At 42.2% G+C, this 27410-nt stretch overlaps 1 long non-coding RNA gene across 3 annotated transcripts in view; it reads left to right on the top strand.

The window, feature by feature from the left end:
* Window positions 1–27410, top strand: part of LOC124872590 — an 80162-nt gene that overhangs the window by 35310 nt on the left and 17442 nt on the right. Inside the window, exon 4 of one of the 3 annotated variants that reach the window (XR_007039328.1) lies at window positions 26903–27055. The exons of the other annotated variants lie outside the window; for them this stretch is intronic. This is a non-coding gene — a long non-coding RNA (uncharacterized LOC124872590). Of the gene's footprint in view, window positions 1–26902; window positions 27056–27410 lie in introns of those variants that run through there. 3 annotated transcript variants of the gene reach the window in all.

Genomic DNA, 27410 nt, shown 5'->3' on the forward strand with positions numbered 1-27410 from the left:
GCTCCCATTTTTCACAACATGTTTGTTTGACCTGAGCTCCTCAAGCCTGACTGCTATAAAAACTAAAAACCGAGAGAGACTGAGAGCTGTTGAGGAAGAGCTTCGTGTGTGTCTTTCTTAAATATCTGCCAGGAAATTGGCTTTGTGTTCATCTAAACAGCCCCAGGTTTCACACTAGATGAGTATAAATAAATTGAAACTATTGTCATTTTATTCATTTTTATATGTTATATATACAGTATATACTGTATTACTAGGCTACAGAGTGCGACAGGACTTTTTAAACATAATAAGTGTACCATTGTTGAAAAAAGGTTGAAAAATACTGCTCTAAATAGCTTTTACTCCCCACTCCCAGAGCTTGACTGGAGACAGAAGATGGAAGATGGTGAAGGCTCCCGGTTTATGTAATGCCCTTCCACTAAATATTAAACAGACCTCTTTATTGTCTTCTTTTAAATTCAATTCAATTCAATTCAGTTTATTTATATAGTGCCAATTCACAACACATGTCGTCTCAAGGCTCTTCAAAACAGTCAGGTACATACATTCCAGTTAATCGTAACCATTGAACAGTTCAGTCAGATTCAGTTATTTATTCAAATTGGATAAAAAGTTTTTCTATCTAAGGAAACCCAGCAGATTGCATCCAGTCAGTGACTTGCAGCATTCCCTCCTCCTGGATGAGCATGTAGAGACAGTGGACAGTCACTGGTGTTGACTTTGCAGCAATCCCTCATACTGAGCATGCATGTAGCGACAGTGGAGAGGAAAAACTCCCTTTTAACAGGAGGAAACCTCCAGCAGAACCAGAACCAGGCTCAGTGTGAGCGGCCATCTGCCACGACCGACTGGGGGTTACAGAGAACAGAGCAGAGACACAAAAAGAACAAAGAAGCACTGATCCAGGAGTACTTTCTATGGGAAGGAAAAGTAAATGTTAATGGATGTAACTCCTTTAGTCGTTTCATCTAGAAAGAAAGAACAGATCAACTCTGAGCCAGTTTTCAAGGTTAGAGTCTGAAAGAGAGCACATAGAGTTAGTCACAGTAGAAGCTCAGTCAGTAGCCAGTCTAGGAGAGAGAAAGGGTTAAACACTGAAAGACAGGGCTATGTGGATCATCTGTAGAAGGTGAGCATTAAGTTGTTGCCAGCAGAAGCTCGGACGATTCCCCTCTCCAGAAAGGTGTCACAGGTAGACACAGAGTCAGGCCAGGTGTAGCTTCTAGGAAGATAAAAGAGAGAACAAAGTTAAAAGCTGAAATAACAGCAAATAATGCAAAATTGGAGAGTAGTGTGAGAATGTAGCAAAGAGGGTAAAAGTGGTCATTATGTCCTCCAGCAGCCTAAGCCAATAGCAGCATAACTACAGAGATAGCTCAGGATAAGCTAAGCCACTCTAACTACAGGTCCTTCTCAAAATATTAGCATATTGTGATAAAGTTCATTATTTTCCATGATGTCATGATGAAAATTTAACATTTATATATTTTAGATTCATTGCACACTAACTGAAATATTTCAGGTCTTTTATTGTCTTAATACGGATGATTTTGGCAAACAGCTCATGAAAACCCAAAATTCCTATCTCACAAAATTAGCATATTTCATCCGACCAATAAAAGAAAAGTGTTTTTAATACAAAAAACGTCAACCTTCAAATAATCATGTACAGTTATGCCCTCAATACTTGGTCGGGAATCCTTTTGCAGAAATGACTGCTTCAATGCGGCGTGGCATGGAGGCAATCAGCCTGTGGCACTGCTGAGGTCTTATGGAGGCCCAGGATGCTTCGATAGCGGCCTTTAGCTCATCCAGAGTGTTGGGTCTTGAGTCTCTCAACGTTCTCTTCACAATATCCCACAGATTCTCTATGGGGTTCAGGTCAGGAGAGTTGGCAGGCCAATTGAGCACAGTGATACCACGGTCAGTAAACCATTTACCAGTGGTTTTGGCACTGTGAGCAGGTGCCAGGTCGTGCTGAAAAATGAAATCTTCATCTCCATAAAGCTTTTCAGCAGATGGAAGCATGAAGTGCTCCAAAATCTCCTGATAGCTAGCTGCATTGACCCTGCCCTTGATAAAACACAGTGGACCAACACCAGCAGCTGACACGGCACCCCAGACCATCACTGACTGTGGGTACTTGACACTGGACTTCTGGCATTTTGGCATTTCCTTCTCCCCAGTCTTCCTCCAGACTCTGGCACCTTGATTTCCGAATGACATGCAGAATTTGCTTTCATCCGAAAAAAGTACTTTGGACCACTGAGCAACAGTCCAGTGCTGCTTCTCTGTAGCCCAGGTCAGGCGCTTCTGCCGCTGTTTCTGGTTCAAAAGTGGCTTGACCTGGGGAATGCGGCACCTGTAGCCCATTTCCTGCACACGCGTGTGCACGGTGGCTCTGGATGTTTCTACTCCAGACTCAGTCCACTGCTTCCGCAGGTCCCCCAAGGTCTGGAATCGGCCCTTCTCCACAATCTTCCTCAGGGTCCGGTCACCTCTTCTCGTTGTGCAGCGTTTTCTGCCACATTTTTTCCTTCCCACAGACTTCCCACTGAGGTACCTTGATACAGCACTCTGGGAACAGCCAATTCGTTCAGAAATGTCTTTCTGTGTCTTACCCTCTTGCTTGAGGGTGTCAATAGTGGCCTTCTGGACAGCAGTCAGGTCGGCAGTCTTACCCATGATTGGGGTTTTGAGTGATGAACCAGGCTGGGAGTTTTAAAGGCCTCAGGAATCTTTTGCAGGTGTTTAGAGTTAACTCGTTGATTCAGATGATTAGGTTCATAGCTCGTTTAGAGACCCTTTTAATGATATGCTAATTTTGTGAGATAGGAATTTTGGGTTTTCATGAGCTGTATGCCAAAATCATCCGTATTAAGACAATAAAAGACCTGAAATATTTCAGTTAGTCTGCAATGAATCTAAAATATATGAATGTTAAATTTTCATCATGACATTATGGAAAATAATGAACTTTATCACAATATGCTAATTTTTTGAGAAGGACCTGTAAAAGCTTTATCAAAAAGGAAAGTTTTAAGCCTAGCCTTAAAAGTAGACAGTTTGTCCATCAAGAGCCCACTGATGGTCATTGTTATTCTAAAAACCACAAGGATTGGGATACCTCTCTCTGTCAGACTGATTATAACCATTGGAAAAGTGAAGGGGTCATACAGGTAGCAGAAATAGAGGGTGTATTTGCACCTCAACCATAACTGAGCCGGTTTAGGCTAAACCTGACTCCACCTTACTCCATCCAACAGGGAGGGAGGAAGATGGAGGTAAAAAATAAGGAAGATAGCTCAGGATAAACTAAGCCACTCTAACTATAAGCTTTATCAAAAAGGAAAGTTTTAAGCCTAGCCTTAAAAGTAGACAGGGTGTCTGCCTCACGGACTAAAACTGGGAGCTGGTTCCACAGGAGAGGAGCCTGATAACTAAAGGATCTGCCTCCCATTCTACTTCTAGAGACTCTAGGAACCACCAGTAAACCTGCAGTCTGAGAACAAAGTGCTCTGTTAGGAACATATGGACCAATCAGATCTCTGATGTATGATGGAGCTAGATCATTAAGGGCTTTATATGTGAGGAGGAGAATTTTAAATTATATTCTGGATTTAACAGGGAGCCAATGAAGGGAAGCTAAAATAGGAGAATTATGATCTCTCTTTTTAATTTTCATCAGAACTCTTGCTGCTGGTTATGAAAAACAAACTATTATTATTTTAAGTCCCAGTAAAACAGATGGGAGTTTGTGGTTGTTATGTGACAAACTGCTACAAAGTTTGTGTAAACAGTTTTGCTAGGAGAGTAACACAGGTTACTGGATGAAATAGTAACTTTAGTAAAGAGGAAAAACTACAGAAAGAAGACAAGCAGAAAGACACAGACTGATCAGGACACTCTCAGAAAATAAAGACAAAAGAGAAAAAAACAAATATCAGTAAAACTGATTTCTAAACAAATCTCAAAATTATTCTCTTATTTTGTTAGCAATTGTTACCTCGAAAGACAAGTGTGCAGCCATTGTCCCTTTGCATCAAAACTGCCTCACATATAGCAAAGTTTTGCTAAGAATGAACAGGTTTCAGATCTTAAAGAAGGTTAAGGTAAAGAAACTTCATGATGTTAATGAGGGTCTAGCCATCTCCTATTTAGTAGTGTGCTACAGTATTATGTTATTGACAGTGCAGAGCTTCCTTAACAATGGGAGCAAGTTAATGTGAGCTCATCTGTGTAAAAGCAGCACCTATGGGTTTGAGGACAATTGCTTTAGGGCAAATGCAGCAAAGAACCCACCTCTGTCCAAGAAGTACCTTAAGAACAGAATGAAATAATGCAGAGACAAGGGTCGAGAGCAGGAGAAAGCAACAAATTATGTAATTATATTTAATTATGGATTAAGAGTGAGATGAAAATATTCTTTCAAGAGCAACTGAGTCCCACATTCCAGGAACAACCATGTTAAATTGTGGTTATTACATGCTAAAAAAAAACCTTGAAATTCTAAAACCTATGAATGCTGAAAAGCTTTTGTTGTAAGGAAAATGTCACAACTTCTCATGGTGATGTTCAGGAAGCTTTGAGTAAGATGATCTTGATGTACTCAGCAGCAGCTTAGCAGTAGCACTTGTTTTAGCCACTTGAGGGCAGCAAATGGTCATGTCTCGGAGAGGCACTAATTCTTCCTCTTGTTCATTTCCAATTAAATTAACCAGAAGAGACAAGATAAGTCAGACCTAATCAGTTAAAATCAAGCTGGATGAATATTGCACAGAAACAAAAACATGTGGTTTCCTCTCTTTTGTTGAGCCATCTCTGATAGTTCTCCTTCCATACTGGGAGACACTTTTTAATCAACAAGATTAAATCATGAAATCATTAACTGTGGCTTTTAGCAGAATGCAGATGCTGTGATTTGTTTTGCAATTTCTTTCTGTAATTCATGGTGTAATTTTAATACTTCATTTTTAAAAGGTTTTAATGTATTTTTAATTTTTACTTGAAGTCACCAAATGTCCTCATTAGCCCAGACAAGTCCACTTTTCACATTCAGGAGGATTCAGAGATTTTTTTTTTTTTTTTACTGTGTCCTATCCGGCAGAGTATTGCTCAGAATTGTTGACTGAGTGCCAAGAAAAAACCTAACAGATTTAAACTTTATTAGAAACTGCTTTGGGATTATTTCAGTTGTTACGGACACGGAGACAGAAATGAAAATGAAAAAAAAAAAAGAAGCACGAAAGAGAGAGAGGGCCAAAAAGGAAAAGGGGAGAGAAGGAGAATAGAATGGAGGAAAGAAAGAAAGATGAAGAGAATACAAGATAACACCCTGCTTGCTTCTACACCTGGAAAAACATCCATATTAACAGCTTTTTTACCAAAAAGTGCATTGTACTTATCAATGCAAGATGTATTCAGTGGTAAATGCTGCTCAATACAGAACATTTGTGTATCTGTTAACACTTGAATCTTTACACCTGCGGGTCTGAGTGTGAGCGCGCTTGTGTATACAAGGTTTCTTCCAAAAAAGAGGCAATAGTGAGTGTGAGGAGCCACAGACCTGCTCCCCTGGACCAATGGCCCTCTAGAGCACAGGAACCCAGGAGAACCACCGCTGGGACTACCGCAACCCCCCCAGAGAAGAGCAGGGGAGAGTCCCAGGGGAACCACCCAGCATCCACAGGGCAGAAGCCCCAGGGAGCTGCAGCGACGAACCCACAGGCCCCATCAGCAGCTGTCTACACCTGAGCAGATCCAGCCATGGACCCAGAGACCTGAGACCCCGAGACATATCATTCCCCAAGCAGAGGCCCGACAGAGCCCAGGGGTCCATGCCCCGGCAAGCCGGCACCTGGAGTGAGCCAGCACACACCAACCACCGGCAGATAATGTGGCGGGGAGGGAATAGGCCCCAGATTTGATGGGGGGCCTAAACTGATCCAGGAGAGGGAGCAGCCCAAGACCCAACCTGACACAAAAATACAGGCACACACAGTAATAATCACACATTCCCACCCTCATGCGTACACATAATAACACAACCAACCCTCGGAGGCAGGAGGTGGTCCCCTTCCCTCCGGGGGTGGACAGGCAGGCTGCCCCAGTCTCTGAACCTGGTGTGGGCTTGCCCGGGCTCATGTCTGAACCAGAGCGACCCCAGGGCGGACCCCCACCCCAGTTCCCAATGACCCTTAATTTTCTCCACAGGGGAAAATCAAGGGTTATTGGGGACTGGGGGACTGGACCATTGGAGTCATTGGGGACTGGATCGAACACATGCCCCTGAACCCAAATGCCATGAATCCCATCCCCACAGCACATGGGGCATTCATAGGATGTGGAAAGGGGATTCATGGAATGAAGCTCACCTGGCCCACAGGTGAGGACAGAAGAGGACACAACCCCCCCACCTGACATGCCGCAGCCCCCCCGACACAACAGTCAGCAGAGCAGCACACCGCCAAGCCCGCCCAACCATTCGGCAGGCGCCAGCAGCCCCAGCCCATCAGTTCGCAAAAGGGAAACCGGGCCGGGCAGGCCAACCGCTCCAGGGTAAGCACATCCCACCAGCTGCCATAGTGCAGGCACAAGACATGCTCCACCACCCCACCCACCCAACCGCCAACCGTAGCCCTGTACCCGGCCAGGGGCAAGAGCAAGAGCCACAGAAGGAAGGATTGGAGGAAGGCCACCACAGCACACCAAGGACCAGGCACCCCGCCAACCCCACACCCAAACCCCGGAGGTGCCCCACGATTCCAAGATCACCCACCCTCTCGCACGGCACACTTCGCCGCACCAAGCAGACTGGCCAGCCCCTCCACCAAAGCGAAGCCACATCTCAAACAACAATGCAACCCCAGCCAAGACCCCCTCGTCGGAGCTTGGCGACCCCCAACCGATGGATAGTGCACCGAAGCCAGGGACTGAGATCCAAGGCAATCCAAACAATCCTGAGAGGACCAAAAAGCCAGCCAGCACCAGACAACCCCCAAGACCAGAACCAGCCCAGATCCCGACCAGAAGGCCCGCTCCCAGCCTCCGACACCAGATAGCAAACAGCAAACGGGGGTGTGAAAAGACCCCAAGCCTACCTCTGCCCACCCAAATGTGGTGTTGATAAGTGTTGTTGTAGTGTGCCATGCATCGCCCCCCCCCCCCCCCCCCCCCCATAACCCAAAACCATCAATGTCTACATGCAACTTAACCCTTACAGGTGAGCGCAGGCATCAGAGGTTAGGATAATAAAATACCCTCCCTCTTAGTGCCATTGACTGCACTCACACCCAGGGCCCTACATGTAAATGCCATGAAAATGTTACAAATGAGTGTCTAAGTTGTACAATATAATTGGGGCACAGGCTGCCATGGGACCGCAAAGATGGAAAACCCTTGCACTCCAATGATGCACCTGCACCCCAAGGCCTGATGGAGTGGGCGGAGACGGAGGGAGGTGTCCTGGGATGGGGAGGGAAGGACTGGGGGGCAAAATGCTCTCCCAGGGAGCCAACTCCCCGGCTGACCCCAGCAACCCCCCCCTCCAGAGCCGCCCAAACCCTAAAACCACGATCCCCAGCCCCGACATCCACTCCCCCGCCCGAAGGAGCCACCGACCCCCAACAAAAAGGAGTCAGCGGGAAGCATGCACAGCAACAACCAAGAGTACGGCCCCACCACAGAAAATAGAGCAGACCAGCCAGCCCAGCGCAACCAGAATACGCCACACAAAGGAGGGGACATGACCAACATGCCCAACCACCCCCGAACCCACGGGGCAGAGCCAACATTACGCCAGTCCCTGATGCCTGGCACTGGACAGCAGCCACAACCAGGGAAGCGGGGCAAAAAAACACATCCCACACCAACACCAAGGCCGCCAACAGGAAACAGGATTCAGAGATTAATGAAAATATCTGGTTTTCATGGTTTTTCGCGGGACCAGTAAGCATGCAAATTGACTAGTGCAATGCATGGAATAGGACCCTTCCTTTGCGTGACATCATCCCCGCTCACAGTAAGACCAGCGGTGGCGCTGCTGCTGTCTGCAAGATGCCAGCAAAAGAGTAGCTTTAAAAACGGACCACAAAAGAAATTTACCTCATACCGTTTCGGTCGGAACAAACAGGTGGCGGAGTATACCATGTTTCTGTGTGTGACAAAGGTGCCAAATGTTGTAGTTCACATGGACACAATAAAATATAAAAAGGCTGCACGAGTCGACACTTGGTTGTTAAACCAAGGATAAGGGTTAGCAGAACATGTTACTCAGAATTACTGAAGACTGCAGTTTGCCTTTGCACTACCCTCACCCAATGCAAATGTTGAGAGGGTTTTCTCACTGATGTAGAGCTGGTGGAACAAGGAGAGGAACCAGCCTTCTGTTGAGTCACTGAAGGAGATTCTGTTCGTATAAAAAGGTTGGACAATATGTCACATTTTTGCAACCGTTATTTGTCAGTCCGACAAATGACAATGGCCGATATATTTGCACAGGTGACGTAAACAGCCACAAACTGATTTGCCAATTTAGAACACAAATGTCCAAAAATGGAGAAACTAAGACCTCAAACACGACAAACCTGCATGAGCATTTACGTATTCACCATCCGGCAGAATATGCTACGCTATCACTTGCATATTCGCTATTGACTGCTCAGAGCAGTGTTTCATAATTAAAACAGTCAATGTGGGTGCGAGCAGTTTATTGTGTGAAACTGCGTATGCATTCGTTAAAGTCCGGCGGATGTCCGCTTCGAGTCCACGGGGCCTCCGTGCATGCCTTCACGGAGTCAAGTAGGCTACGCCCAGCTATGTTTTGCCCTTAACCCACAGGTCAAAGAAAAAAACCATCTCTCTTAAAAAAATAACAGTTGAAGTGCTCGTACCTGTTTAGTTCTTCTAAGCTCAGTCATAGCTCAATGCTCATCATATTAATGATGTGAATATTACTCCCATATTTCTATTAGGAAGACTGTCACCACACACACTATGTGAAAAACTTTAAACCTTTAAAACCATTCAGGACGCCACATAAAAATTTTAAAATTACCCAGAAGACAGCGATAATGCACGGTTTGTTCCCAACATAACTATTATTATTAGATTAATTATAAATATTTTGATAGTATAAAGGAGTCAAGAGCTGAGGAGCCCATTGTGCCATTGCAGTTTTGAGACATAATTTGCACATCACAAATAGGTTACATATATATTGAATGAAAATGCTTTCTATTCCTAAACGCATAGTCACTTACATATGGGGCCCTTATTTCAATATGAGTTCAGTCCATAGCTCTGATTACATTCAGAAATTAGCTCCTTACTGCAAATGAGAGCCACAGTTTAGGGGAACTTTTTATCTAAGCAACATACGGATGAGGAGGTCCAATATGGCTGGCATGGCCAGGCTCAGAGATGATTGTTAAATACCTGACCTGTCAGTCGGCTCCCTCTGAAAAGCTCCAGTAATGGACCGCAGCATAGTGAGTACTGGAACTGGCATCAACAATGCACGGTTCCTCCTGGTTTTCCTCAGTACCTCTGAGGTCAGCTCCGTGCAGAGCTCCAAGATGATTGCCCTGGGCAATCTAAACCAGCTGATAAGCCATGCATCATCATGTACCAGCAGATCAGTACGAAAAAAAAAAACGCTCCCTCCGACCTCCATTGGTGATATCCTCCAGCTGTGCCAAAGCTGCCATCGTTCCACAAGTACGCACAACTTTACGCAGCTATTTATGGGCATGTGTGATTGTCAACAGCTTGTTCACCTTAGGAATCGTCATACCTAACTTGTTTGGAATTAATCTGTTGATTCGACACTGTTCTTTTTCAGTGACAGTTAAAGTGCCCCTTAGATTTTTCACATGCATTTTATGCTCCTCGGTGCACAGACCGAAGAGCAATTACATCTACAGGTGACAGAAACAGAGGAAGTTTTACAGTTTACATCTGACTGAAGTTGTTAAAGGTGTTACATTATTGTATGAGGCTAAATGTGAATAAGTTTCCTTGCTCGGATTTAAACCATAAAGCCTCAAACTCAAGAATAAACATCGGGTTTGATGCTCCATGAACTAAATAAAACTGAATGGAGTCATATTTCAGTGTATTTAGGTGAGTTTTAGTTATCTGTAGTTAATTATTGTTCCACTTTTTTTCTTTTGCTGCTAAAGAAACCAAAAACTCTTTTGTTTGTTAGGTGGAACAGGACATAATAATGGCCCAAAAAGCACAAATTATCTTTTCTTCTTGTATTTTACCAATAAAAAAATGTGTACAGTAAACATTAATATAGACTGCTTGTTATATTTATACAATCTGACATTTTTATTACATTAATGCTTTTTATGTTCAAGTGACAAAGTTAAAGTTATTCTTGCCAAATCTTGTATTATCTGTAGCAGCAGAGTTAGAAATGTCCCATAGTTGTTTCCTCCCTCATACAATGAGGTGTTTATACAGGTCCTTCTCAAAATATTAGCATATTGTGATAAAGTTCATTATTTTCCATAATGTCATGATGAAAATTTAACATTCATATATTTTAGATTCATTGCACACTAACTGAAATATTTCAGGTCTTTTATTGTCTTAATACGGATGATTTTGGCATACAGCTCATGAAAACCCAAAATTCCTATCTCACAAAATTAGCATATTTCATCCGCCCAATAAAAAAAAAGTGTTTTTAATGCAAAAAACGTCAACCTTCAAATAATCATGTACAGTTATGCACTCAATACTTGGTCGGGAATCCTTTTGCAGAAATGACTGCTTCAATGCTGCGTGGCATGGAGGCAATCAGCCTGTGGCACTGCTGAGGTCTTATGGAGGCCCAGGATGCTTCGATAGCGGCCTTTAGTTCATCCAGAGTGTTGGGTCTTGAGTCTCTCAACGTTCTCTTCACAATATCCCACAGATTCTCTATGGGGTTCAGGTCAGGAGAGTTGGCAGGCCAATTGAGCACAGTGATACCATGGTCAGTAAACCATTTACCAGTGGTTTTGGCACTGTGAGCAGGTGCCAGGTCGTGCTGAAAAATGAAATTTTCATCTCCATAAAGCTTTTCAGCAGATGGAAGCATGAAGTGCTCCAAAATCTCCTGATAGCTAGCTGCATTGACCCTGCCCTTGATAAAACACAGTGGACCAACACCAGCAGCTGACACGGCACCCCAGACCATCACTGACTGTGGGTACTTGACACTGGACTTCTGGCATTTTGGCATTTCCTTCTCCCCAGTCTTCCTCCAGACTCTGGCACCTTGATTTCCGAATGACATGCAGAATTTGCTCTCATCCGAAAAAAGTACTTTGGACCACTGAGCAACAGTCCAGTGTTGCTTCTCAGTAGCCCGGGTCAGGCACTTCTGCCGCTGTTTCTGGTTCAAAAGTGGCTTGACCTGGGGAATGCGGCACCTGTAGCCCATTTCCTGCACACGCCTGTGCACGGTGGCTCTGGATGTTTCTACTCCAGACTCAGTCCACTGCTTCCACAGGTCCCCCAAGGTCTGGAATCGGCCCTTCTCCACAATCTTCCTCAGGGTCCGGTCACCTCTTCTCGTTGTGCAGCGTTTTCTGCCACACTTTTTCCTTCCCACAGACTTCCCACTGAGGTGCCTTGATACAGCACTCTGGGAACAGCCTATTCGTTCAGAAATGTCTTTCTGTGTCTTACCCTCTTGCTTGAGGGTGTCAATAGTGGCCTTCTGGACAGCAGTCAGGTCGGCAGTCTTACCCATGATTGAGGTTTTGAGTGATGAACCAGGCTGGGAGTTTTAAAGGCCTCAGGAATCTTTTGCAGGTGTTTAGAGTTAACTCGTTGATTCAGATGATTAGGTTCATAGCTCGTTTAGAGACCCTTTTAATGATATGCTAATTTTGTGAGATAGGAATTTTGGGTTTTCATGAGCTGTATGCCAAAATCATCCGTATTAAGACAATAAAAGACCTGAAATATTTCAGTTAGTGTGCAATGAATCTAAAATATATGAATGTTAAATTTTCATCATGACATTATGGAAAATAATGAACTTTATCACAATATGCTAATATTTTGAGAAGGACCTGTATAAGTCTTCTAGGATCATAGAGCTGGCTGAATAGAACTATTTCTCTGTCTCACTGTCATTTCAATGTGTTGTGTTTGTGGTGGAAGTTCATATTTAAGGATTAGGTATACCTTTGCATGCCAGTTGTTTTAGGAGCTTTCCTTGAAGCTTCCTTTAAAGTTCATACCTTTGCCTGAAGTGCACACTTCACTGCAATTTTCTTTTTAAACAGTAGATGTCACTCTAGATAAAATCTGCCTGATTCAACAAAAGCTCAAACAGTAGACAGTACATTCCACACGTGGAAAGTTCCAAAAATACATACTTGCATGACAGAACATACTCAAACCCAATAGAGAATATGTTGTCATTTGTCTCACAAGATTCCCCTAATAAGGACAGAGACGGCCAGGCGTGAGACTGAACTGTGACCAGACACACAAAAGAGAGCTAATTGTTCACATCAGCTTAACTTGATGGACATGCCTCTGCATGTATGTCATCATTACTACCGTCTTTGTCAAAAGGCAAAGAAATACAATAAATTGGAGGTGCCAAAGATGGGAAAAAATGGGGCTAATGCCACACATTTCTGGATCATGGTCTGTGTGTTTTAGTTATTTCTTCTGTACAAATTGTGGGTAGAGATGCACTTGCTTGGCCGGTGAAACGCTGATCTATTTGTTATAAAGTAAATGCCCCCTACATATTTTTTGTTTTGAATCAAATTGATATATAGCTCACCTAACACTTGTGCAAAAACAAATAACTGGATTTCTCTGAGCTTTAGTCTTGAGAGAGGCACCAGACAGGGCTGTCCACCCTCCCATCACTGTTCACTATATTCATTGAAAAACTGGCACCTGGAATTTGTCAAAGCAAAACTATTTACATATGACATCGTGATATATTCAATTTATTAGCCCTTTAATTAAGCAGCACAGTTGCTTTAATTCTCTGACAGTCTGGTGGGAATATCTCGAAATGAATAGGTCATCAATTCTTACATGAAGATGAACATCCATTTGGAACAACCCAAACATCCTGTAAAATAAAAGGGCTCTTAATCTTTTAACATGGAACAGAAAAGGAATAAATCATTTAGAAGACATATTTGAAGGAAACAATTTCACACCCTTTAATGTTTTAGAAGAGTCATATGGCACTGATAACAAATAAATTCTTTGAATATCACCAACAAATATCTATTATCCAGTCCAAATTTAAGATTAAACAAACTAGCTTCTTTAAACTTCAACCCCCAAAGTTACTCTCCAAAACCTACAGAAAACTTTCAGCATTAGATTTAACAATCTCACTTCCTAACAGTAAATGGGATACTGATATATCTACAGATATCAGCTATTGGAGTAAAGTTTGCAGAAATATTTTAAGAATGACCAAAAATGCCAACCCTTCAGCTTTGGCAGCGCTTACAGCCTCAAGTATTTTTGAATATGATGCCACAAGCTTAGCTCACCAATCTTTAGGCAGTCATTCTTCTTTGCAGTACATCTCGGGCTTCATCAGGTTGGATGGGAGACGTCTGTGCTCAGCCATTTTCAGATCTCCAGAGATGTTCAATCGGATTCAAGTCTAGACTCTGGCTTGGCCACTCCAGGATATTCACAGAGTGGTGCTGAAGCCACTCCTTTGAGTTATTGGCTGTCTGCTCTGGGTCATTGTCCTGCTGAAAAATGAACTGTCGCCCCAGTCTGAGGTCAAAAGCACTCTGGAAAGGTTTTACAGCCAGGATGTCTCTGTACATTGTTGTATTCATCTTTCCTTCTATCCTGACTGCTAAAAGACATCCCCGTAGCATGATGTTGCCACTACCATGCTTCAATGTAGGGATGGCATTGGCCTGATGATGAGCGGTGGCTGGTTTCCTGCAAATATGACACCAATTCACACCAAAGAGTTCAACCTTTGTCTATTCAGACCAGAAACCTTTGTTTCTCATGGTCTGAGAGTCCTTCAGGTGCCTTTTGGCAAACTCCAGACCGGCTGCTATGTACCTTAAGGGGTTGCTTTCGTCTGGCCTCTCTACCATACAGGCCTGATTGGTGGATATCTGCAGAGATGGTTGTCTTTCTGGAAGATTTTCATCTCCACAGAGGTATGCTGGAGCTCTGACAGAGTGACCATGGGGTCACCTCCCTGACTGAGGCCTTTCTCCCTGACCTCTCAGTTTAGACGGCTGACCAGTTCTAGGACACCAGCCTCAGAGTCCTGGTGGTTCCAAATTTTTTTCCATTTCTGAATGATAGAAGCCACTGTGCTCATTGAGACCTTCAAATCAGCAAACATTTTTCTGTATCCTTCCCCAGATTTGTGCCTCAAGACAATCCTGTCTCAGAGGTCTACAGACAATTCCCTTGACTTCATGCTTGGTGTTTGCGCTCTGACCTGCACTGTCAACAGTAGGACCTCAAATTGACAGGTGTTTGTGTTCCTAATTATGTCCAATAAACTGAATTTACCACAGGTGGACTCAATGTAAGCTGTAGAAACATATCAATGATGATCAGTGATATCAGTATGCACCTCAGCTCAATTCTGAGCTTCATGGCAAAGCTGGGAATTCTTTAGTAAATGTGATTTCTTAGTTTTCTATTTGTAATACATTTGCAACATTTTCATACTGCCATTTAGTGTTTTTTGTGTATCTGTGCCTTTCATGTGTTATCCTGATAATAACTGCTGCTCTCTGTTCTTCTGGTTAAGTCCTGCTAAGTTCACCTTGCTCTAACAGAATGTTCCACATGTGTAACACAGACAGCTATTTTACTGAGGAACTTCATCTGATCCCACATCAGTCAGACCATCTGACTCTGCTCTTCCAGCTGATTGGCTGCCTACTACTGTGCCGTGTTGCTCCAATGTGTTTTACATTTCATCATCACAAAAAAGTTCTTCACCGCAGCCAGTTGCTGTTTGAGGTAAAGCTGCATCTAAATCTACTCCTTGATGTTCCTCTAACAATGCCTCACTACTCTATTTTGGCATAGGAAACACACACACACACACACACTACTCTGAAACAGTTTCTGCAGTCTAAAGAAGAACAGGCTGCAGGGGGCATCATTGCCTCAGACATCAGTTTTTCTAACTGTACACACACACACACACACACACACACACACACACACACACACACACACACACACACGCACAGACAAACAAACACACAACCAGACATGACACAAATACATGTACATGGTTCCCACCATGTGTGTGCAGGTGTATGTTGGTGTCCACTCACCTGCTGGGTAATTCATTAAAGAACAGAGGCTCTCAGCAGGATGCTGCGGAGCAAAGAGCAGGAGGACGCTCTGACATGACAGTAGTCAATAGATGAAAGTCTGTGGTTTTCTTCACGTGAAAAACATGTTATTGTTCCACTGCTTCCATTGGTGACATGAAGGCATAAAATCAGCAAAAGGAAATATCTGTAATAGGCATAGTTAATGTTGTTGGCCAAGGGAAGATGAAGCGTAAATATTAAAACGAAATGTGAGATTATAAAGTTAAAGAAAACATTTTAGGGTGTATTCACACCAGGAAAGTCCTTTAGTCCACTTGCTTGGTTCGGATCAAAAGCGGACTTTATTTTTTTTGTTTGGTGCGGTTTGCTTTCACATTGTAATTTTTGACAATCTGGTGACGATCATTGCTCCCATTGGACAGAAATTATGGGGGCGGGACACAGCACAGACCCAGAAATTTAGGAAAACACCTGTAGTTGTGCTGCGTGCAGCAACTCTGTTCTGCATATTTGTGCTGTTATTACAGCCACAATGTTATTGTGAGATTAATCTCGCCTAGACTACAACAATTGCTAGAGCCGACTGTGTTCCGAATTATTTGTTTCTTCCTGATTTGGTTCGGATCTTTAAACTGTATCTGTGCCACCCAATCACACGCCACAAATGAATTCAGGTTTATTGGTGCAGACCACCTGTGAATGACAAACAAAAAGAGGGAGAGGGCATAGAGATAGAGATGGATGACAGACGGTGGTTAGAGAAGAAGAACCAGGTGGTGGGTTATTAACAGGCTGCAGCTATGAGGAAAAACAAGGGGCAGCAGATAAACTGAGGAGATCCTGAGAAGGAATGGCAGAACAGAAACAGCCAGAAACAGGCTGTTTCTGTTCTCTGATTATGACTGTTTATGACTACGTAGTCATAAGCAGACAAAAACCTCACACAAGAATGACTGCAAAGGAAAAGGTGAACAAGAAACTGAGAAAAATGAGTAACAAGAAAACAGGAACTAAACAGAACTCAGAGCTTTAAGTAAGACAAGTAATCCAATCAAGAACCACTGCATACAGATGAAAACTGTAATTCATGAAGAAATGAAAGTACAATAAAAACTACAGAGTAAACACATAACCGGAACGAAAGTCTAAAGCACCATAACAACACCAGGCCATCAGGAAATCTGGGTGCATCTCATTTGGTGTTCTGGCCCCAGGGGAGCCGCCTCAGCCTGAGAAATGGACCTATATTCCCATGAGTCCTCAGTGTCTGGCTCCTCAGTGGTGAACAATTTGGACAGATTGAGGACACCAGAGCAAAACTTCAGCCGATTGTAGAAACAGACTTATTGTACATCTGTTATCTGAACTAAAGTTTGTTCTATACCACATTTAGGACAACCCCTGTTGACCAAAGTGCTGCATAAAGAAAAATGAACCAATATTCATCCAAATGACCTGTTATTTTACTACAGTGTTTGAAACTATATATTAAACACATATTATGAGGGTATTCTCGGAGTATTTCGTTAAATACATCAAACTTTGGTTAATTTGTAGTTATAAATTAATTTTTGTTTGAACCTGTGAGTGCCCTTGTTTGGCTCTTATCAGTATTCCTCAAGGCACAGTCTGTGTGACAGTTTCCTGAGGAATTTCACTTGTGTTTGTTTCCTCTAGATGGAAGATTAAGCATTTTAATACATTACAAAACCAGGGTCTCTAAATAAATGTTTTAGTTCTGGGCTAGAAATGCTGACACAATAGCCTGTCATTTTCTCAAAGAAGAAGAAATCACTAAGTATGAAACTGTGGTGGAGCACCTCTGAATTTAAACCACGAGACAAACTGTTGGCTTTCCTAGTGGTAACTGGCAACTGAGGTATGCACCATCTTCTGTGCTCCACCTCCCTGATTAAGAAGAAATACATTCCCCAGAGGCGTCACTGTGTTTTCTAACAGTGACTTTTAATCAGATTTTGCAGCACCGTCAGAGATGACAGAGCTGCAGTGGCAGATCAGAGACTGGATCAGCTCTTGGCTCCAGGCTACAGATAGAAGATGGCTGCAGCTCCTGAACATTGTCTTCTGTTTGCTCCCCTACATAAACTGTTGATGAATTAATAGGAACCTTAGCTGTTTATCTCATTACCAACCTTTAGAGTGTGTGTGTGCTCCTGTTTTTCCAGCTAAGTGAGGACCATTTTTCGTATTTCACCCTCAAAGTGAGGACCGTTTGTTGTAAAGTGAGGACATTTTCATGGTACTCGCTTGCTATTTTGCTAGGTGTTAGGTTTAGGACTAATGGGTGAATTAAGTTAAGATTAGGCTTGGGGTTAGGTATGTAGTGGTAATGGTTAGGTTTAGGGGTAAGGTCATGGTTAGGCCATAGAAAGGCTTGAAAATGAATGGAAATCAATGGAAGTCAATGAGAGTGAATGCAAGGTCCTCAAAATATATAGTAAGACAAGTGTGTGTGTGTGTGTGTGTGTGTGCATTGATTACAGCATCCAGAATGGCCTTCTGTTTGACTTCAGCTTATGGAGGCTTTCAAAAAAAAAAAAGAAAAGAACAGACATGCTTTATTCCACCTCTGCTGATGATTGTTACAGTCACAAGAATAGATAGAGCTAAGTACAGCCTGGATGCAGTCAGAACCTGTTAACTGTAGTTATTTCTAGCACAGCATGAAAGGCACAGTTTCATGTGAAGAAGAATCCTCCACTGCAGTCACTGTTCTCTCAGTGGAGCTGCATTAGAAGCATGTAAGCTGTTTGTTACATGCATGTGAAGGAGTCCCACAGGGGAGATACACTGCAGACTCTAAGCAACACAGCTAATAGAAACAAAATGAACCTCCTGATGATGTGTTTTTCCACCTGCTGGGAAACTTTGATGTCTACTGAATACTCTGCTGACTTTTTACACTACATGCCTGCACTCTGTGGAGATGCATGTGGATGTAACAACAGTTGCTAAACCTTACCCGACAATGTCAGCTTCAATAAAAAACAGATAGAAAAAATGCTAAAAGAGGCAAAACAATTGTCCCAAAAGAGAAAAGAACAGAGGAACAGGCACAGAACAACTGCAATGAGCTACAAAGGGATGAAGGGAGGGAAAACAAATGACCATATAGAGAAACTTAATGAACACAAAGGAAACAAAATCTCGAAGTCATACAAAACTAATTTCAAAAAGATGCAGTAAATGTTTTGAACCAACAGCACATAGAACCTAAACAACCTGAGGACTTTTTCAAGAAGCTTAAAGATTTTTCCAAGTTGTCTGGAATAATCTTTAGCACCCCCTGGGGTCCTGGTGCTGCTGCTGGCCATGCTCTCCAAATCAATCAGAGCATAAAATGTAGTTCTGCTGAGTAAAATGTTTTAATATTACACATTTTAAAAAGGCGCAAGTGTTTTTATTTGAACTTTGTATTCTTCTTCCAAAAAAGAGCTTTCTGAAACAGATGAAAATGACAGTTTTTGTTATCAGTAACACATTTTTGTGGCTTTAGGGTGTTTTACAGTAATTAACTGAACATTGGAAGATGACAACTGTAAACAATCCAAGCTTTCTCATGTTGTTGAGAAATGCAGTAAGTGCAACTGCTCAGTATATCCAGTCACAATCATCTTTGTAATGCTTCAACCATACAAAACATTCAAGTATCCCAGCTGTATCTGAACGCAGCATTTCAGCTGTTTGGAAATTCCCATCTCATCAACAAAGATTCCTCTGAGGCTTACAGAAGTGTAGACCAGACCTTGCACAAGCAGGCAAGAAACAAGCTGACCAAGGAGATCAGGGCAACTAAAAGAAGCTACAGTGTGATACCAACCCGGCTTCCAAGAGACACCAAATCATGGGGTAAATAACTACATGCCTGTCACCCTGATGTCTGTGGTCATAAAATCTTATGAGCAACTGGTGTTGAAGCATTTGAAGGACATCACAGGCTCCCTGCTGGACCCCTTGCAGTTTACTTACTGGCCTCACCAGATTATGTAGTCAACCTGGGACTACCCTTATTGGCTGGGGAACATCTTCCACCGCACAAGAACCATTATTGCTGGAGCCTCCTGGGGATGTGTTCTCTCCCCAGTCCTCTTCATCCTGTACACAGATGACTGCAACTCAGTGGAGCCATCTGTGAAACTCCTGAAGTTTGCAGATGGCATCTCTGTTATGGGTCTGATCCAGGACAATGAGGAGTCTGCATATAGACAAGTGGTGGATCGGCTAGTCCACTGATGCAATCAGAATCATCTGGAGCTTAACCCGCTCAAGACAATGAACAGGATAGTGCATTTCTAGAGAACGTCCCCCACAGTTCTTCCTCTCACCATCCTCAACAACACTATGTCTACTGCGGATCACTTCCGGTTACTAGGAACCACCCTTTTTCAGGAGCTGAGCTGGTCCTTACATAGACACCTTCAAAAGATGGCCAAGCAGAGACTGTTCTTCCTGTGGCAACTCAGGAAGTACAACCAACTAGGTGCGGCTAGTCATTTTCTAAACTGCCATTACAGTGAACCCTCGCTATATCGTGGTTCACCTTTCACAGTCTCGCTGCTTCACGGATTTGCATCGTGCATTGTGTTCTGCCTTCTGATTGGCTAAACAGTCTTCTCCACATGTATGTCAATAACGTTGGGGTTTAATATGTAAACGTACGTAAAACAGTTTGCCAAATTTAAGTGTGAAAATTCTCTTGCAATTTCAAGTTTCTCTAAAACCCATAATGTCGACAAAACGTTCTGCACCGACAAAGGTACTTGCTGTCGTGCCCAAAAGGCAGAGGAAGATGCTAACTATCGCAGAAAAAGTTAAACATCTGGACATGCTAAAGGAAGGTAGCTGTAGATCGCCATTACGGAATTAATGAATCTTTAGTTTGTTCCATAAAGAAGGAGAAAAATAACATACGGACGACAGCAGCAATAAGTTTTAATAAGGATGCAAAAAGGGTTGCAACTGTCCGCAACAAGACCATGGTAAGGATGGAGTCAGCATTAGCTTTGTGGATTAATGACTGCAGAAAAAAAAACATTACGCTGGATACGAACGTTATCTGCACAAAAGCTAGAACACTGTATCAAACCTTTGCTGACAGCGACAGTGACAGGGAAGAGGATGCAGAGACTGGGCCATCATCAAGTGCTGTTCACACGGTACCAAGCGCATTTAATGCTAGCAAGGGCTGGTTTGAAAAATTTAAGAAACGCTTTGGACTTAAAAATGTTTGTCTGCAAGGAGAGATTGCCTCTGCGAATACTGCTGGAGCAGAAGCGTTTGTGAACAATAAATTTAAAGCGATCATTGGGGAAGGGTGATATAAGCCTGACCAAGGTTTTAATATGGATGAGACTGGCTTATTTTGGAAACGAATGCCCTCCTGCACCTTTATCATGCAGGAAGAAGCCAAAGCCACAGGATTTAAAGCCCAAAAAGATCGTTTGACTCTGGTTATGTGCGGAAATGCTGCAGGTTTTATGATTAAAAAAAAACGTTTATACAGTACTTTTATTTGTTAAACAAATGCTTGGGCCTGTAAAAAGGTTTTGTTATTTGGTTTCAATGTATTATGGAGTATTTCATTGTATAATAATAAAAAAACAAATAAAGGTTACTACTTCACGGATTTCGCCTATCACGGGTTCTTTTTGGAATGTAAACCCCGCGCAAAACGAGGGTTCACTGTATTCAGTTTGTCCTGTTTTCATCCGTCACTGTGGTTTGGCCTATCCACAAAACAAGACAGGTCCAGACTGCAGAGAAACAAGTCCAATCGTAGTTCATGAGGCTACATTTGGAGGCAATCTCTGGAGAAATAGAAGGTCATTGGGCATTCCCGGATGAGCTTGAAAGCTGGAAATCTGTGTGATACAAGATCAGAAGATCAATATCCATATATATTGAAGACTGTCAGATGCGACCCAGGTGCAGGTGAAACCCACAGAGGTTTTGTTTCTAAGGAGACAAGTTTCCTTCTTGTTTTTCAGTCGACTGCAACTGTTCCTCATATTTTCCCCGTTTTCGACGGATGAGAAGTTTATCGTTTGCGTTGATCATGGACGCGTGACACTCTGGTCCCCCCCTCTATTTTTTTTCTTTAGACTTATGACCCTTCCACAAGCCGGTGAAGAGAAGAAATCAACGTCAAAGTAATTTCGTTCTTTTTATATTAAATCAGATAGGTGTATTTAGAGGTCTGGGCAGAGTGAGGCATAGTTAAGGTGAATTAGGATCACCATTAGTTAATCCAAGGTATTAACTTGTTGCATGAAATATTGATTGAAGTGTTTTATGCTGTACTGTTTTGATTTACTGTCTGAATACTGTGGAAGCGCAGCAAGTGGTTGTGCTCAAATTTGGGTGTGTTTGTCCTGCTGATTGCTGATACGCCAGGAGTTAAAGCTGAACTTTGGAAGTTTTTCATTCGAAACAAACTGCATTCTGGACCTCGAGGCCTGGCCAAACCATTGTTTGTTCCATCATTTTATTACCCTTGAGGTTTTTCCACCGAGCTCCTGCTTCAGAATTTACAACCCTTTGTTTGAGATTTGGGCCTATCAGCTGCTAGTGGCTAAGGGGCGTGGCCCTACCGTTCTACCAGCTGATAGCCGCTGTCGAGACGCACACACAGAGAAAAGCTTCACCATGTAGTGGTTCTGTTCCATTTTCCAACTTAATTCAAATTGTTGTGTTATTCTCATTTGTCCATAAACTGCTGGTTTGATCTCAATATACCATCCAACACATATTCTTATTTTTGATTATTAGTGTACGCCTTTTTGTAGAATAGTGCATGCTTAGTTAGGTGAATGTTGTTGGACCAGTATAGTTTGATTGTGAGAGGGACTATTGGTTTAATACATTTTCACAAAGATAAAGAGACACCATTTGTGTTTATTTTGTGTAAGAGTGATTATTGTCACGATAAGGTTAGTGTTCCATCATTTGGTGAAACAGTTGATAACACAGTGACAAGTACTGTGAGCCCAATAATCACACCATCAGAGTGTATCTCTGATCTTTATTTGTAAGAAATGATTTTTGGTTAGAATTTTTTTCTTGTAAATTCAGATTTTTAATTATAATGTTTGATAAATATTTATAATCAATAATCATAATCCTAAGAGATTGGAATAGTAAATCTTCTGGTTTCTCCCAGCGAGATCTCAAGCTTTGTCAAGTTCTTCTTGAAGGCCTTGTGAGGAATAGGTTAGCTCTTGCAAGTTTACTGATCCTCTGTTACGTTCAGATTTCTGTATTACAGTACTTGCAACCGGATTTGGATCATCATCTGGGACAGGTCAATCCACAATTTTAGCTCTGGATCAGCCTCCAATTCCTTGTGTTTTTCTCACTTCGACAGGACGCTGTCTCTCAACGTCTGTTCAAAGCCTAACAGTTAAAGCCCTCAGGCAAACCCATCTCAGTGTAGCTTAGAGGAACTCCTATCCCCATTTGGACCATTATTAATTTGCACTGACCAATATCATTTTACAGTGACACTTGATTAACCAGTGACTATCACTGATTTATGATATTTGATTCCCCACATTTCAAAATAAATTAACAAAAGATATGAATGCAAGGACACAAAATTTTATTTTAAAGATATTTACTGACAATTCTTTGATAGAGTTTTATTTCTAAGAGCCCACCAAATGTTGTGAAAAGCAGCCCAAATTTCATCAACCCACCCAAAGCAGTTTTTTTCCAGCCCAATGTGTTCAAAAGAAGGCCAACTGGGTGGAAACCCACCCAATTTGGTAACACTGTCCGTTATGCTTCCTTCTTTCTGAAGTCTTCTTTGGACTCTTTTTTTCTGAGCCAACCCACAGCTGTGTTGCTGGAGTCTGGTGCTTCTAGGTAGAAAAAATGTAACCAGCTTGATCGATGCAGACTATGAGAAATACAAAAAATTTTGTGTTGCAGCCAGTGAACAAATTGGACAGTTTTTTTTGACACATTTATTAAACTCAGAGAGAACGTCAGAATTCTCATGTGTATTATACACTACTCAAAAAAATAAAGGGAACACTCAAATAACACATCCAAGTTCTGAATGAATGAAATATTCTCATTGAATACTTTGTTCTGTACAAAGTTGAATGTGCTGACAACAAAATCACACAAAAATCATCAATGGAAATCAAATGTATTAACCAATGGAGGCCTGGATTTGGAGTCACACACAAAATTAAAGTGGAAAAACACACTACAGGCTGATCCAACTTTGATGTAATGTCATTAAAACAAGTCAAAATGAGGCTCAGTATTGTGTGTGGCCTCCATGTGCCTGTATGACCTCCCTACAACGCCTGGGCATGCTCCAGATGAGACGGTGGATGGTCTCCTGAGGGATCTCCTCCCAGACCTGGACTAAAGCATCCGCCAACTCCTGGACAGTCTGTGGTGCAACGTGACGTTAGTGGTTGGAGCGAGACATGATGTCCCAGATGTGCTCAATCGGATTCAGGTCTGAGGAACGGGCGGGCCAGTCCATAGATTCAATGTCTTCATCTTGCAGAAACTGCTGACACACTCCAGCCACATGAGGTCAAGCATTGTCCTGCATTAGGAGGAACCCAGGGCCAACCGCACCAGCATGTGGTCTCATAAGGGTTTTGAGGATCTCATCTCGGTACCTAATGGCAGTCAGGCTACCTCTGGCGAGCACATGGAGGGCCATGCGGCTCAAAGAAATGCCACCCCGCACCATTACTGACCCACTGCCAAACCGGTCATGCTGAAGGATGTTGCAGGCAGCAGACCGCTCTCCACGGTGTCTCCAGACTCTGTCATGTCTGTCACATGTGCTCAGTGTGAACCTCCTTTCATCTGTGAAAAGCACAGGGCGCTGGTGCCGAATTTGCCAATCCTGGTGTTCTCTGGCAAATGCCAAGCATCATGCATGGTGTTGGCTGTGACCACAACCCCCATTTGTGGACGTCGGGCCCTCATACCATCCTCATGGAGTCGGTTTCTAACCATTTTTGCAGACACATGAACATTTGTGGCCTGCTGGAGGTCATTTTGCAGGGCTCTCCACGTCTGCTGGTGTATTGGCCTGTCTCCTGGTAGCGCCTCCAGGCTCTGGACACTACGCTGACAGACACAGCAAACCTTCTTGCCACAGCTCGCATTGATGTGCCATCCTGGATGAGCTGCACTACTTGAGCCACTTGTGTGGGTTGTAGAGTCTGTCTCATGCTACCACGAGTGTGAAAGCACCACCAACATTCAAAAGTGACCAAAACATCAGCCAGAAAGCATAAGTACTGAGAAGTAGTCTGTGGTCCCCACCTGCAGAACCACTCCTTTATTGAGTGTCTTGCTAATCGCCAAAGATTTCACTCTGTTGTCTATTCCATTTGCACAACAGCTGTGAAATTGATTGTCAATCAGTGTTGCTTCCTAAGTGGACAGTTTGATTTCACAGACGTTTGATCTGCTTGGAGTTATATTGTGTTGTTTAAGTTTTCCCTTTATTTTTTTGAGCAGTGTATGTTGATAAATTTCACACATTCAATGTAAAAAAAAACAACAGGCTTACATTCCAGACTCATTAATCAAAATTTTAATCAAAATCAAAATTTAAAGTGAACTAATCAAGTATTATTTAAAAACGAAAATGGAGAAATAGCTGTATGAAATATTCTAATCCAAATGAGTTTTTTGTAGGTTGGATCAGTCATATCCAATTTGGAGTAAATCAGACCATACATATGTGATTTGGAGCCAACCATATGCAGACGGGGTGATATGGAAATCCGGCACCCCGCCACGCCCACATGGTCCAGCCAACAGTCACTGTTCACTGTAGGATTCAACATCACCTTGTTTTGTGTCATCAGACATTCCTTTAAACTTGTATGAGTGAGAGTGTAAAAGGAGGACATCCACCAGTGAAATAAGTCACTTCCTGTTATAAGTGGGTGGAGCTATAGTGATCTCAGCAAATGACAATGTAAATATGTTGAATGCTAATCTAAGATGACTTTCTTCCTGTCCACAACTACAACCACCTGTAATGGCAGTTTGAAGAAATTTGGCAGCAAAAATTCTAAGTAATTCTGGAGTTGTTAGTTATTGACACAATAAATCAAAGGTTATGTGATGGCTTTTTTGTAAATTTGGTCAAACAGTCACCTCAAGAATAAACAATCTATTTGGAATAACTAGTTAGAATGGAAAAGTAATTATAGAAATCCAATAATTAAAATATATTTGGTACAATAGTGTAGTGTAGTGTAGTGTTAAGGTATGTTTAACATATGAATATATAAGCCACATCCTCAATAAAGGGACAACCATTTGCAATTTACTCCATTTTTATTCTTAACAATTGTGTGCACATGTTAGTGTAGCCCATTAGTTGTTTTATTTTAGCAATAATATGCAACGCCTGGAGGTGTTTTCTCAAGTGGTTCAACCAGGAAAGACAAAGCTTAATATATGAAACTATCATCTGACTCATGAGACACTGCTGTCCTAAGCTCATTAGTTAGAACTCTAGGCTAGAATGAGTGGAAATGAACACATCTATTCAGCAGTTATGTGTTCCCTCCTGCTTTCAACATGCAAAATGTCTTTAAAGGCCACAAATCTACCTGAATGTCAGCTGAAGTAGGGCCTAAACACTGGCACAGCTGTTTTGGATATTATTTTTATTCTGTGTTAATTTGGAAATAGGTTGTGGGCATGGGGGACTTAAAAATGTAAAATGAGTCTTGGTTTCCGGATAATCTACTGTAGTAATTGGTGTTGAGGTTTAACAGCCCTCTGTTTGGTCTGACTTTGTCACCTATACTGGACACGATCTGGTAATAAAAAAATATATCCTCATACTGACACCATAGAAACAATACTATCAAAATGTGTTCAACTGTACAATAATTTCTATGTGCAACAATAAAGGGTTGAAAAAAAAACTGCCGTTGAAGCTTGAACGAAAGCACCAGTAGTTCCCTGCTGTGCGAGATGGTCTGGAGTGTTCTCATTCTTTGTACTTGCACTGCAGAGAGGAGATGTTTTATTTTTCCATAATGTCTTTAGCAGTTTAGAGTTGACATGTACCTATTATTATTTGGTTTCATGTGCATGATTTACTTTTGTTGGCTTGTTCACATTGCTTTGGTACACTAATGTATATTTATTGAAACTGTAAATACTTAAATGTATGATGTATCAAGTCAGTCAGTCAGTCATTTTCTACCGTTTATTCCATAGTGGGTCGCGGGGGAGCTGGTGCCTATCTCCAGCAGTCTATGGGCGAGAGGCGGGGTACACCCTGTATCAAATCATAGATTAATACTACTAGGTGTTTATGTAACTTTTTATGCCTTTCAGTATTTAACTCAATTCAATTCAGTTTAATTATATGGCGCCAAATTCACAACACATATTGTCTCAAGGCACTTTACAAAGTTAATTCAGTCGAATCATACAGATTCCAAGTCAGGTAAATATATTCCAATTAATCCTAACTATCAACAGTGCAGTCAAGTTCAGATTAATATTCAAATTAGTTAAAAAGTTTTTCTATCTACCCCTAGCTACGCCAACAGAAGATGGCAAAAGAGATGACACTCTCCACAACAGACCTATAGAAGAATTGCAGCATCTTGCTGCGCTGAAGGACCCAAGCTAGTCTGCTCCATCCCTTCTTGTAGACAGCTTCACAGTTGCATCTCCACTCCAGTCTGTTGTCCAGGTGAACATAAAAGTATTTATACTCCTCCACCTCCTGGACACCTCCACTTCTTCTCCCATAATGGAAAGTGTTTGGTTTATTCCTGTTTATCTTGAAATCTACTACTATTTTCCATTTCCATTTTATTTTTAATTTAAGGACAATTTACTCATTCCTGGTGTGATGAAGCTCGCTCCTGTACCTTACATATGTCATTTATGTAGAGGATAAAGAGTTGTGGTCCCAATACTAATCCCCAGGTGACACTACAAGGAATGTCCAAGTATGATAACTGATATTCACCCACTTTCACAATTTTTGCTATCTAGGGAAACCCAGCAAATTGCATCCAGTCAGTGACTTGCAGCATT

The sequence above is a fragment of the Girardinichthys multiradiatus genome, chromosome 8 (assembly GCF_021462225.1).
Source record: "Girardinichthys multiradiatus isolate DD_20200921_A chromosome 8, DD_fGirMul_XY1, whole genome shotgun sequence".
Classification (NCBI taxonomy): Eukaryota; Metazoa; Chordata; class Actinopteri; order Cyprinodontiformes; family Goodeidae; genus Girardinichthys; species Girardinichthys multiradiatus.